Source organism: Plectrocnemia conspersa, unplaced genomic scaffold (genome assembly GCF_051122295.1).
Source record: "Plectrocnemia conspersa isolate PC_06_02 unplaced genomic scaffold, ASM5112229v1 ptg000009l, whole genome shotgun sequence".
Taxonomy (NCBI): Eukaryota; Metazoa; Arthropoda; class Insecta; order Trichoptera; family Polycentropodidae; genus Plectrocnemia; species Plectrocnemia conspersa.
Genome location: NW_028277173.1, coordinates 30,181,487 through 30,197,453, shown reverse-complemented (window position 1 = coordinate 30,197,453; position 15,967 = coordinate 30,181,487). Strand labels below are relative to the sequence as shown.

The window sequence follows — 15,967 nt, the reverse complement described above, 5'->3', positions numbered from 1 at the left end:
ACAAGTGGCAACGTGTTTATTCTGACGTTTAATTCGCAAAAGATTTACTTTTACAGAAAAGAGAACTTTGTGGAACTATCCAGAAAAATAGAGATCTGCCAGAATCCTTCAAAAATATAAAAGTATGGCCTCTATAGATGAAACATGCCAAAAAAGTTGAAATGCTTATCCAAATTTGGGAAACAAAATTTCAAAATGACACTTACTTTTCACAACAGCCAGATGATAGACACGATAAAAACAAACAGAACGACTAGTTTTACAATATATAATGCACTATAATAAATATGTATATAAAAGGTGTTGATCATGCCGATCAATACCTAGTTATCAAATATTTCAAAAAACAATTGAATAAACAAAAAATGTTATTTATTTAAACGCGCATTGTTTTATTCGTTCAGTGTCTATCAACAATTGAATCGTAACGGTAAAATTAAATTCAAAGATTTTCTTTTGAGTAAAGCTTAAGGATGGATGCAGAATTTAGTGGAATCTATCGATTCTGAAGACATTTCTTCGGTTTCTACCACATCTTGCAGTGCCCGTGCTGTCGATCCACCATAAAGGCTTTCGGATAAGCTGAAGAATCATCAGCCAATAAAAATTAAAAGTGCGGTGAAATATGTGAGAGGAAAATGTCGTGTTTCTTCTGCAGGTGAAATGTGGAAAGGTACAGCATACATTTGCAGAAGTATCGCTCAAAAAATATATATCGAAATAGATAAAAAAAAGTGATAATAATAAAAATAAATTAAAATAATTTTATAGTGAAGTTATAAGTGTAGTTATGATGTGATAATAAATGTGTTTGTGACAGTTGTACGCAGAAAACGGATGCCGAAAAATTTGGTGAGTGCAAATTATATTATATTATAAATGGATGTTTTTTATAAATCGTTTTTAACAAAATATTATAGAAGCATTTAAACATACATATTATTAAATTATAAGAAACTGGTTTGTAAACATCGCAACCATTTTCAATTTACATGAAATATTAGGAATGAAAAAAAAACATATTTATTCGTTCATAATTTTATTCCTTAGAGATTTTTTTAAGCGCAATAATATTATTTTTCCAAATATTTTACTCAATGACGACAATAAACTAAGACGGTGATAATTTATCCGAATTATAGCTTTTTCCTCCTAGTTTCCTAATCTTTGAATCATTGCGGTTTCTTGATCGTACTGTAATGTACTACAACAAATTAATCTCACAGCAGTGGTACGCAAACTATGGATTTTGATCCCCTCGGGGGTCAAAAGAGACTTTTTGTGGATTGAAAAATTGAAAAAAAATCACTGTCTCGCTTTAAACAATTTTAAAATTATTTTTTAAAGTGGTTTTAATTTACCCAAATAGGCAAACTGGCGTGACGAATAAACTTGTTTTTTTACTGTCGTAAATATGTATGGCAATTAGTTTTATTATGATTTTAGAAAATAAACAGAACTATTTATATTATTCATACAGTATTTTTACCAAAAAAATGTAATAATGAAACGATTTATTTATCTTACATTGAAAAAATAATTGGTTCCACTTATGTTTTTGACTATAATATATGTATTATTTTTTTTCTTATATATATATAAACCAATACTAATAACAAATAGAGAGAATATTTTACTTGTCAGTATCAAGAAAAAATATAATTTAATAATATATAATATCAAATTGTATGTTTTATTATTTAATATTAAAACAATTTTATTCATGCATTTACATTTCAATGATGCTTTAATTTATCTTAAAATTATATAAAGTAGCGTTAAAATATATACATATGATAATAATTATATTTTATTATAAGTATGTTTATATATAGTAGATGTAGGTATATAAAATAAGCAATATTAACAAATTGGTCACGGTCAAAACGTCGCGATTTTTATTAGAATTGCTTTCGCAGCATCCCCTATTTTCGGCGCTTATCTTGGTCTTAGGGATGCTATTCAATAAATTTCTATGACCAAAGGGGGAGACCAATAATATATAAAAGTGACCACAACACAAATCTACCGGATTACCATATGACACGTGACATCCACCCCAGACAATAATAATAAATTTATCTCGTTTTTGTGCGGTTCTTTTTTATATACCATCATATAATCTTTTTTTGATTTTATTTATTTAATTCAGTAATTCTCAACCTATGGTATTTGTAAGTACTGACCCATCAAAAATTATATTTGTAAAATGATTTCATTGCTTTGTGATTCATGATTTTTTTCAACATTATGGAGATTACAATCTCTGATTTAACACTTCAACGAAAAGTTTTCGTTCGTTGAACCGAGAATGCGAAGGTCCGCTCTCGTCCTCGAGACTTTTGCAGAGTGCAAGCGTTTGACCCTCCTTTTCAGTTAAGATCAGCAAAAGTCCGTTTCTGGTCGGAATTAATATTTCATCAGGTGTTTTGTGACCCCGCGAGAGACCTCTCCGGTGATTTAGTGTGTGCGTTACTCCGTGAGAAAGCTCCTCAAAATCCAGTAGCGTCTCTCTTTCTCTCGCTCGTCTCCAGCATCCGTCACCGCTTCAGATCTCGGCGATAACGGAATTCACAGTAAGACGGACATATTTCATCGTGTGAATCACGGCAATTTAATTCCGCGTCTAAGGAAATGACACAAAAGTCGCATTCTGGGATGACGTATTTGGCGCGATAGAAAAGTTTATAGATTGTGCTCTGGTAAGCAATAAAATGGAGCATATAATGATTAGTTTAATTATTATATCCAGTAAAACTCAAATCTAATTTTTGAACAACGACATTAAGAAAGTGAAATTTGTAAATAAAATAATTATAGTTAGATTTTTATCTTTTTGCGGGACATTTAGGGAAAATTGTCTAGTTATGAATTGAGGGGTAAGAGAGAAGAATGATATTTAAACCATATAAGTAAACAGTGTTTGAATATTTTTGGGGTAAGGGTGAAAAATGGATGGTAAGGGTTTTCTCTTAGGTATAATATATTTATTGAATATATTTAAATATATATATATATATATATATATATATATATATATATATATATATATATATATATATATATATATATATATATATATATATATATATATATATATATATATATATATATATATTTATATTTTTAATATCACTGCTATGAATTCACGTGTTATTCTTTTTTAAGGCATTTTCTACAAATGCTTATTGTCTTTCTGATTAATGTAGGGTACTTTAACTAAGTTTTCAAATAAGGTTTTTTGCTGTGGTGTTCCATTTTAACAAAAAAAGCTCATTTTTGTCTTATAAGATAATTTTTTATAAATAAAAATCCGTATTTGTATATTATATGCCGATACTGGATTGTCACCAGTGTTTATGATTTAATAGCATAATGTTTGGATTATCATGCCTGTGAGTTTTGATAAGCTTTTCGTAGATTTTTTTGGATATACCTTCATTAAGTGGTCGAGTTGTTAAATATAAGGTTGTTCACATGATGAACCTGACAAATAATATAATTGTTATTAATTACGATTTTTCAGACATGATAAAAATTGTAAAATACTAGAGTCTATGTGGAATTACAACCCAGAATTGTCAGATATTAGTCGCTGACTTATACCACTTCTCATTCATGCGGTTCTGGGGAAACGGGAAGAGATCAACGCTCTTGCTCTTCTTGACTCCTTGATCAATCATGTGTGTTTTAAGTGAAGCTGAAATATTTGTTTATATTTATTATAAATTATTAAAATATTTTAATATGTGCATGCGTACTAGGCTAAGGAATTCTAGCAACGGTAGAAATTGCTTGGAGAAACGATTTTGTATGTCTTTTTGGGTTTAATTGCGAAGAAGTTATTTTGTTTTTTGTGTCGTTCATAATAAAAATATGGTTCACTGTCCTAAACATTAAATTACAATAACAGATTTTAGTAGAAAAATAAAAAAAAGATTGAAAATATTTTTATTTTTCACAAATTGATTATTTTAATTTAGAAAGTTTAATTACTGCAATTCGTGTTTTTACGATATAATATTTCACTCGCAAGTGTTCTTGAGAAAAATTCCATATCGAGAATTTTCAGTATTTTTATGTTAAAAATTAAATTTATATAAATGTTTTTAATGTTTTATACATTTGCATTAAAAGGGTTACTCCGTGCCAGATGTTTGAAAATATGCATGTTTACTTGAAAGCTTTTATTATAATTTAGAAGTATTTGAATATCAGAAAATTATTTACGGACTTATCTTTGCTATGCTAATCTAAGAACCGTATATTCACAATCAGTTTTGAGTCCGAGAAAGAATGGCTTTGCAATAAATAGACACCAAAAAGCTGGTAACAGTTATACACATTTATAAATTATGATATATATGTAGATGCCGCTATCAGGCGGTGGAGTTAAATTGGCAGGTTTTGTAAGTCGTTGGCATATCGAGTTGTATTATTGTCGGCTGTGATTTCGGTGGAGATGCGTTCTAGACGATCCGGAAATGTCTCTTGTGTCGGTCTAGTTTCCTAGCTTGTTGCTGTGACTGCGTGGGATCTCTACCGCGTTTCTTCCCTTTGTTACCATGTGTCACATCTTTTATACTGTTTGTTCGAGAGAGCATTTAAGAATCGAAGTGTTTGCAAGCCGATTGCATCGATTCTTGGACACACTTCAGATGGTTCAGATGGATAAGAAAAGTGTATGATCTAGCGCACTTCCTTTCCAAATTAAGAGTATTTTTTTTAGCGATATTGGCGATTAACATTTCGGGAGGGATATGCAATATTTCTTTTTTGAGAAAATTATTTATTAATTTTAGAAAAATAAAGGTTAAAATAAAATCAATTTTTTGAGCTATTTATTTTGCCAATTTTGTTTTGAATTATTTCTTAGTTTCTTGCAAATTTGTTTTCAATGATAAATATTACAATTTAATAAGTTGCTTTAAATATTTAAATTCGTGTTTTGTGTCAGAATTTTTTTATCTTAAAATGATAATAAAGAATCATCGGTTGAGTTTGATGAATATTGACACCAAAAAAGTATTAAATTATTGTCCTTATTTTGAGGATTTGCCATAAGAAATTGAAACTTAAAAAAGAAACTAAAAAAAAACTTGTCATTAAACTAACCACAAAATTTATAAACAGATTATAATTAAGAGAAACATGTTCGGACCAACAAATTAACTATATATAATTAATTTATAATTTCTAATTATTTTATTAAAAATAAATTCGCATAGCAACGAATAAATTATAATAGACACATGTTACAAATTGTATATAATTAATTATTTACATGTGTTGCGTATTAATATATAAATATCATTACTCACACGTGTGTCGAATTAACTATTTACTATAAATACGGTGTAATTAAAAAAAATAGTTGAAAGACACTACTCAATTAGAGTCGCTAAAACTACCGCCGTATTATTTCTGGAGCATCCGTCACACGCCTCCTTAGAGGGCAGGCGTTGAAAATGTTTTTTTATTATAAAGGTGCCGGCCCTGCTATATAATATATTTATTTTTTTAATTATCAAAAATCGAAAAGTGAAAAACATCAAGAAACAGAATGCCTTGATTACACCATACTTTTTTGCTACTTTTTAATTAGGTGCTAATTTTCAAGTTCTTACAATTTTGTAGTGCATATATTATTTTGTAGTAGATTTTATTATTAATTATGGCTTAAACTTATATGCCTTTTTTCCAGTAAAAATATTATCTTTCAAATGGGTCACAATTTTAATTCTTCGATAGTTACCGTCCAAATTTTATTTTATATTTAACTGGTAAAAATACCTTCACATTCACTGTATTCTCAGTTAAATATATTTTTGTAATCAATCGATTGGATCATCAAATCGAACGTATCGGCATTCTGTTTGTCCGAACATACGTGGGTGGCGTTTACGACTTGCGTTAGTATAATATTTGGTCGAAATTATGTTTGTGTTGATCGCGATAATTAGTGAGTGTGTTGGTCGTTGTGTGTTAATCACGGAGCGGAGGTTCGCGCGGACCCATTAAAGTTAAGTTATTGCGTAATTGTTAACGTTTCGATTCATTGAGGTGTGCCTTCGGCCGACTCGCCTTTGATCTGGTGCCGAAGGCAGTGGCGGATCATTAGGGGCTATTTGTGGATAAATTATAATAATTTTTCTTTGTGTGGTTATGGTTATTGAGTTTATTGGACCAATTGCAGTTTAACTGCTGCTCGAACTCTCGACTACCTGAGCTTTTTCTATTCTTGTGACTTGGCTATCTAAATCTTCCCACGCTTTGTTATACATAATTAATTAAGAGACAAAGGATTAACATTTTAAGTTTATTTTAGATTATAGCAAAAAGTAAAATTTAGGTTATTTTTGATTATTAATCTAAAACGACGTTGAATGTGAGGATATAACATTTTTATACTAACGTCATATAGTGATAAAGTGTCATTAGCTAACAATATTCAAGTGGGTGAAAGTCATAAGAAAATAGTATACAGTTGCATACATGATTTAAATTAATAAAGCCCAATATCGTGCCAAAATAAATTTCTTCCTTTATTTTCTTTATTTTATTTATATATTTCGCATATACAGCTATCAATTTATGCACTAAGCAAATATATATAAAATTTTATATAAATAGAAGCAAAATATATAAAAAAATATTTGTTAGTAATATTGATTTCTTAATGCACGAAAGTGTTTCTATATTTCATTGAGGAAATCCACTACATTTTTATTTTTGTAGATTGTCCTAGAATTATTATTATACATATTCAAAACTCCGAACAATATTCCCCTGGCCGTACTCTTTTTTCTTATACCTTTCTAAGCTGAAATTATCTGTGTTTATAGTTTTAAATTGATGTACATCATTATTTATTATTAAACACTTTATTTTCTAACGTATATATAAATACTGAAATATTTATTTTACATTTTTGTTTAGTTTTCATCCATTCTAATCTTTTAATAATACTTCTACAACTAGTAAATCTATTTTTATTGAAAACTACTTTTAATAAAATGTCATCTATTCATTATAAATTATAATACACTGATTGCCAGATGGAAAAGTTGGGTGGTTAATACTTTTTTGTAGGTATTCATTATGTTTGATCGACTTACCAAGTTGGTACAGTTTAGCTTGTGTAATGCATTGGGCCTATCAGATCACATGGGAGATAATTACAGTTTCTTATTTCAAGACCCGCTAAACTTAAAGCAAAATCGTTGGTTTCTAACGAAAACTTCTTTATAAAAAATTATGCTAGTATACTTTCTGGGTATAAAAATATTTTATTTATGTTCTTATTTATGATTATTCTAGTTTAGTTTTAATTAGTTTTTCCCCTCGCCGCCAATGGGCCATCAGTCGAACGAATAGTATGGACTGAATTTATTGGCAGCAAGGGTCATTACCGGATGTGTAGCACAATAAATAATCATATGCAAGACAGAGGCCGTTTGCGGCTTGTCAAGGGAGAAAGAGGAACCGAGAGAAGGCTTTCGCGGTGGGCGGTCCTCTTTAAACACCGCTCTTTAGAGACTCATCATTTGCTCGAACGAAGGCCAGACACTTACCTACCCACGACAGATTTCTTTCTTATCTCCAGCCTCAGCCCACTGGTAATGGTTTCGGCTACCAGATAACGCACCACTTTTACACACGGTTAACTCGTTGCGCTGCCAATACAATACCGTATGAATCGAATTTATTGTATAAACGTATATATTTTTAGCGTCCGCTGATTATTATTAAAATAAAAATATTTATTTTAAATGAATTAAGACCATCGTGACCTAATAGGTTGGCCCAATGCGTCACAATAGTAAAACACAATATTTTATATTTAAATATATTACATAAAAAAATACATAATAATGCATTGACAGTGAATAGTATTTAATTTCAGCCGGTTGTAGGGCTTTTGGTTTAAAATAAAAAAAAACAAGAACCAGTGTTAACCGTCCTCTGAAAATTAAGATATTTCGTAGGTTTTAAATTTTTATTTTAAAAAATCAATATGAAAATATTTGTTTAAAATTATACAAAAAAAATCTTATTTCATTACTTATAAATATAATATTAAAGCTAAAATAACCAGAAATAGATAATGAAATGCAGAAAAAAATATGTTTTATATTTAAAAATATATATAAATTTTTAATTTTTTGTTTGCATATTAGATGTACAATATACATTATAAATTAAAATAAATAAAAACAATATTAATGAAAATTATAAAATGCAAAAAGGGTAGAATCCTAAGGCAAAAATAATTAATTACTCATTAATAATATAATAAGCGAAACTCTGCAATTTTTTTTCTTATTCAATATTTTTTTGGAATGTTATTCATTATAATTCTTTTGGAATAGTTCAATAATGACACTATTCGAAATATGTATGTAGTTATATTAGTGGCCTAATTGTCTATTCAAAAAAAGGTTATATACAAAATAAATTGAAATAAAAATACATAAAAATATCATAAAAAATAAAATAAAAAATCCTCCCCGGCGGGGAATCGAACCCCGGTCTCCCGCGTGACAGGCGGGGATACTTACCACTATACTACCGAGGACTTATGACATCTTAACGAAAAGTTCCAATGTATATAATCTAATTTATTAATTTATTTAATAAAAATATAATTGTGAATAATGACAGAGATTAGAAATTAGACAAAAAGAACATGCATGATTTTATGTGCATTCATATAATAATGAAGATAAGTGGAATACACTATATAATCACTGCAAATGCATAATTTGTAACAATAAATACTTATCGATTACATATTTTTTTCATGATAATTGAAAAATTCAGTTCAAAAATCATTTATAAAGGTAGAAAAAATAAAAAAAAAATAATTAAATGCCACAAAATATTCTAATGATTTAAAGTAACTTCATTACTCTAAAGTAAAGTGATAGACAACTTACAACCTTTTAATTTATGTGACATACTATGTATGTGTTATACATTGAATGATGGAAATTACAAAATCAAAGTAATAAATTGCTTGGCAAAGTAATGTATCATTATACTTTTTTTTCTATATGAAGTAATATAAAATATGCACATACTTGGAATATGTTGCTCGGTTGTTGCTGGATTAACGGTCTCATGATGTATAATGCATGTCGATGCGAGGGGTCACCGGTTACAAAGTAACATTTTTGCACACTCGATCTGAGTATAAAATCTCTTATAAAAAAGCAGAGCTCAGTGAGCTTTTTAAAGCTAAAGTGACGCGTCCGAAATTGGTTTCCAAAAATGACCGCTTTTTATTTGCCATTCCATTAAGATAAAATTTTACGTGACACGACTACCAAAAACGAAGCCCGAATGTATGTATATATACAGTGATGCTTCCAATTGCTCAGGTAATTGGTTAAATAAAAGCACCTGTAAATAAATCTATACACACACACACACACACTCACACACACACATATATATATATAAATATATATATATATATATATATATATATATATATATATATATATATATATAAATATATATATATATATATATATATAATATATATATATATATATATATATATATATATATATATATATATATATATATATATATATAAAAATATATATATATATATATATATATATATATATATATATATATATATATATATATATATATATATATATATATATATATATATATATATATATATATATATATATATATATATATATATATTTTGAAATCTCGGGATTAATCGCGATTTTTGCTTACTTGTATTCTATATTTCGGCCGTGATTTTCCGGCCATGATCACGAATTGTTTGCGACTGCTGCTCTTGTCCTTGACCTTGTCATATATACTCTTTCCGATGAGGCATTATTAATTATATTAATTAATTGTCCATTTGTCTTGGATGAGTCATTTGTGTATGTGTTAATGTTTTTGTTTAATTGTGTGGCAATTAGGCCGGTGACATTTTTTTGTGATTTTATTTTTCGTAATGACTTTAAACCGGAAGCCAAGATTTTGATAATGTGCTACTATCATCTCTTTTGTTCATAGTGATTTTTTTGTGGATTTCTATTATGAGTGCTTCTCGTTTCATACGAACAAAGGGGTTTTTAATATTAGCTATGGTTTTTGTGCTACTAAAATCAATTTTATGGTCTTCTGTGAAACTGTGTTTGGTTAATTTTTTTACAACATTTTTATGTTCGTTTTTTCTGTGTGCGATGCGCCTGTTAGATTGTCCAATGTAGATTTTTTTGCAATCTGCACATGAGATTTTATATACCCCTTGGGATTCATTTTTTAGATGATCTTTCCCGTTTGGAAGCATTGAACTAATTTTGTTTTTGGACTGAAAAATAGTTCTGATATTGTGCTTCGTAAGGGTTCTTCCGATCTTTTCTGTTACCCCTTGGATGTATGGAAGACGTACATGTCCTATGTAATTTTTTTCAATTTTCTTTGTTTCTTTCAAGTTTTCTTTTATAAAACTATTTGATTGTAGTGCTATTTTCGCGGTTTTGAGTTCATCGTCGAAAAACAAAATTAGTGGAATGCTTTCAAACGTGAAAGATCATCTAAAAAATGAATGGGCTTATTTGTTAAATTGAACAGCACCATGAGAAAATCTTTTTGTAGATAAAGTCAAAGTATTAAATACGCATAAATGCCTTAAAAAAAGATTGGCTGTTCTATTGAAAAGGACGGGAATAAAATATTCTTTGAGGTGGGCCATATCGGGCAACCATCGATCACTTTCTCAGACACTCCCTTAGATACTTCTCGGAAATTATATATTGTAGCTATTATCACAAATTAGGTTCTCTTAGATTTTTTTGATCTCGTGGATAAATATCGTGATTAATAATTAAAAAAAAAACTTAATTAGCTATAATAATATATTTTAATTAATAAAATATATGTCATTGATATACAGATTTGGATTTAAGTTTGACTTATTACTTAGTTAACGCATTGGGCTAACGCTTGTTATGTTTTAGAAATAAATAAAGTTGTTTTGTGAAAAGCTGTATTAAGTAAGTGATTTTGTGTACCATTAATATTATTATAAAATGTTTCTGGTTTGTCCATTAAGTTTTAATTGGTAATAAATACATTACGCAAATATTATGCAATCTCTCTCAAGTTAATTGAATTATTTTGACTCTTTGTTACAACATTGTGCTTTTGCCACGTATTATATTTAATAGGAATAGGAACAAATGTAAATTAGGGTATTTTTAAAAATAATAATGCAATTTTACATTGATATTTTTTAAGAATAGTAGCAAATCTTAACTGCCAAAATAAAAATGCGTACATATTATATATTAGTTCAAAACAGTAGTTTAACTTATCATTATAATGACACAAAATGGTGCAAAAATCTATGTTCTAACTGTAAAAATATATAACTTGCTTTTCAGACGTGATTTTATATAATATTTAATGTGAATCGCTAACGTGACATTGTAATCAGATTAAATTAAATAGTAATATAACTCACTAGCACTGAATTAGTGAAACTAATAAATAATCAATTTTGTATATACTTTGTAAAGAAGAATTGCATTTTCTTGTCACCTTTGCAATAATTAATACTAGTTTGCAAGTTAATTATGCATGTTTCCGTATAATACCAATCCAGTTATCCTCTATTTCGAGGTGACACTGCTCGTATATTTTAAATGTATAATCTATATATGCATATAGGTTTCTATGACTTTAAATGTTTTCCTCATCACCTATTCACTTTCACTAAAATTCGCGTTTAAAAAAATTAAATATACAATAGTTAATAGATCATCAGTAAAAACTATATTATTGAATTAAATTAAGCGATACATTTTGAGGCATCCTGTATATTGCCGAAAGTCTCATTCAACCATTGTCTATTGTTTCGTTTCCTAGTAAAGCCGTCCGCGGTATTCGGCCGATAATTTCTGCGAAATATTGGCGCCAATGTTTTGCTCGTGCCAGTGGTCCTTTTGCCAGTTTTTTGAAGTCCCCATGTTTCAGCAGTTCATATTTACATGCATTTGAAATTCAACGTCTACCTGCTTCCGAGAGACGTCTTGATTTCTCGGAAATAAAACAATGTCTCTGAATCACAAGGCCAATGTTGTTTGCTACCGCTTTTTATATGGTAGACTATCAAACATGAGCACGAATTTGAGATCGAATGTGTTTTATCGATCGTGGAGATTTTTTTACTTTTCTAATTTATATTGTAAGATTAAAAAAAGTCTCGAATCTATATTTTCGGGATAGATTCGAGACTGTATTATGTATTATTTATTTATTTTGCTCCATTAAATCTAGTTGTAAAATTACTGATTGTTGATTTTTCGTTATTTCTTTGCTACTTCCTTAGGTATTCGATTTGAATTTTCAGATCAAATACCTAAATTTACTATTACTAGTTTACATTTGTTGATTAGTTCCTCTCGTGTCTAATATTTTTTAAATGTTCCAAAAGAAATAAAGTCAACAATAATTTGCAAACAAATTTTAACACAAACGGAGCCGCGTCAAAAATCTACAATCTGTTCCGTTAAATAATAACGTTTATTGTGAAAGTATTACATAGAAAGTCGGTGCTTTTGAAGGCAATGTACCGCACCTTTTATTTATTGTATAATATGTATAAAAAGGGGTAAAGGAACTTGAAATACATCAGTATATAGGTACATCTCAAACAACGTAGTTTAGTTCAGATTCATTATTTGAGGTCAGTTTTCCTTTTTTTATAATTATATTCTTGAAAGAACGGGCCCCGATAATTTGTCTCTTTTCCCCCTTCCCTCTTGGCAGGCCTGTACGTAGTTACAAATAAGGTTACTTGAAAAAAATTTAACAATAACACGATTTAACACGTTCTTGAGAACAATTACAAAAATGCGATTTACCTTCATATTTTATATGTATTACTCGTGTAAGTTATCTGCTAGTAGAGTTGAAAATTTTTTATCTTTAATATAATGAGAGCGAGCTAGCAACTGTCTCTCTCTCTGTAACATATAAAGTTGATCTCTTTGGTATCCATCTGATATGATTCATGTGCTATTTTTTCTCATAGCTTCATATTCATTTAAAGAATATCTTTAATTTAACAAATATAGGTGAAACATACTTTATGCTATGCTTTTCAGTATATTATAGAAATGTTTGACTACATAAAATAAGTATAAAAAAATCGGTAAATTAAATCCATATAACTTACTTAGGATATATAAATATTTCTGTGGATACAAATATTTTTTTATCCTTTTTAATTGTTAGACATATTTCGCCATACATGGAGTAGTATCTAATATGCTAAGGACAAAGTGACACTAAATTATATTACCTCTCATTTTTCATCACAAACCCTCTATATTAGAAATAAATTCTAATTCAACAAAATACCAATCTATGTATTTTGATTTTTTTTATATAAAATGTAACAACATGCGCTGAACGATATATGATTTTAATATGATCTAGCTCATCTTTTAAAAGTAAATAATATTTTAGTTAAAAAGAGAGCAATTGGTTTTAATCGATTTTATCCCCATGCAGCTTTTGAGCTTTTCAGATGTTAAATATTTTTTTTAATTAAATTTAAATTTAAATTAAACAAGCGTCGACATATCAATTCGTAATTAGCTAAGGTAGTAGCAGAATTGTGATCCATTTAATAGTGTATAGATCAGCTGACTCTCGAGGTCGGTTGACGAGAATATTATCAATATCTTGTCAACCGGTCATTTGCTAATTTTGATTCAAAGTCAATTGTAGCTCTTAGTTCACGAATAATAAGTAAACCTCACAAATTAATAGGAAAATCTAAGCCCTTATATTATGGACTTTTATCAGTCTATTTTGATTTATTTAGGACATGCCCATTATAAGTATTGTTATGACAAATTTGTCCCAAGGTAATGGGAAAACTTCTGTAAGATTGGATTTATAGCTTAATATTTATTGTGAAGTGCCGGAAAGACAGCTTTCAATATCAAAAAAAAAACTCAAACAACAGACTTCTTCTCGAGAGAAGAAGTTAATCACTGTCCTTTTCTCACGTTTTGAATTCCCAAATAATATTAGATTAAAATTCAGAATTTTATAACATTCTCGCGATTTTAGCATTAGATGCCTTATTTTATATTGTAGTATAAAAATATAAATTTGTTTTCATATTTGGCATGACTATTTCTGCTTAGATTAATTTTATTATTTTATACTAGTCACACATGATTAAGCAGGTACATGTGTAGATTTAAAAGCTAGTAATAATCACCTGACTGAAAGTCTGGGAATTAGTGACATTTATATTATTCATTTTAAATAATTATTTGTAATAAGGATTTTATTTTATTATTAGCGCATTTTTATAAATAAATATTTGAGTCTGCTGCTTTGGCTCGAGCCCGAAGCCTCAGGGTTACTAATCTGAGACGTCACAAACTGCACTATTCTGATCTTTGATATGTGATGTCATAATCATATAAAAGGGAAATTTAATATAGGAAGTCATCGATTTTCTCTCTAAAAAAATTCTTAATCATATACTGTATTAAAAATACATATATGTGTGTACAAATAATGATTATATATGCAATAAATAAATATTTTAATTAATATAAATATAATTTTACTATTTCACTGAAATTCACCGGGAAGATTATATTTTTGCTAGTAGAATACATTATTTATATTATATTTATTTGCTCTTAATTAAAATATGATTTAATTTTTTTTTGTACAAAAATCACTACTCAAAACATGTTATTATGTGTTAAAATTTTTAGTTTGTTTAATGCCTGAATTGTTTTAAGTTTTAGTTAGTTATAGTTTAATATAACGACTCTTTATAATTGCAGATGTAATGGAGAATGTATATTAACAGTAAAGCTATAGTTAATAAAATTATATTTGAAAACATTTTCACCATCAAATATATATTTATATTAGCGACAATATAATTTGACTAATAAGCAATCGTGAATTTAAATATTGTTCTTTAGTGCCTATATATCTCAATTTGACAGTTGCGAAACGCTGATTTGCTGTTTAAATCCAAATCTAGCTTAACCGAATTAATCAAACGTTGCTTGCATATTGAAAGTTCACAAACTAAAGTTAGTTTTAGAGAAGGTTGTGTGTCGCTATTTTTTTAAATGAAACAAAGTACAAAAACTATAGTAAGTTTTAGAATTTTCATTAGGTCAAGTTGGGTTTGGTTAATTCGTTTAGGTTAGGTTTAGTCTTGAACAGCAAATAGTTTTGCTACTATAAAATTAGGTGTCTTATATATATAATTTACATTTCATAGACATTCAATTTCACTAGTACTTGTTAGAATAATTATGTACTTACTGGCAGAAATATATATTATATCTGTCGGTGAAATTTTATTAGCGTATTTTATATAACCTACATTTTTATATGTAAGGTGGTAATGTATTCTAATTTGTTTTTATTAAAATGCTTGTGAAAATAAATTTTCACTGCAATATTTACTACATAGTTACATACATAAATTATATTATATCATTTATTTTATATAAACTATGATTGTATCAGTGTAGCAAGATTAAGGAAAAACTATATAACTTTTTAAATAAATATTCCTGACATTTGCTTCAACATCAAAAATAAACTATGTGAAAGATTCATATGCGATATTTACAATAAAATTATTTTCAATACTTTTGCATATTTTTGTGCAGTCTCAATTTGCTTGTAAATAATATTATAAAATTCGGTGACAATCGTCATATTTTTATAAATAGTAATTAATAAATTAGGCACTGTCTGAAAAGTTATAAATATAGTTCTTTGGCTAATGAAAGTAAAAAATCTGAATTAAAGTTGATGATTGTATTTTTTAATTTGTAATATAAATCTAAACGCTATAGCTCTTTATTGTAACATTTTTAATAACTTCATTAGATATTATCGTAGCACTTCTACGACTTACTGC

General features: G+C 28.1%; 1 non-coding gene across 1 annotated transcript; it reads right to left on the bottom strand.

Annotated features, from left to right (window-relative positions):
• Window positions 1-8,506: 8,506 nt before the first annotated feature.
• On the bottom strand, window positions 8,507-8,578 carry TRNAD-GUC (transfer RNA aspartic acid (anticodon GUC)). The gene has a single exon. It is a non-coding gene; the product is annotated as a tRNA-Asp (tRNA).
• Window positions 8,579-15,967: the final 7,389 nt, after the last annotated feature.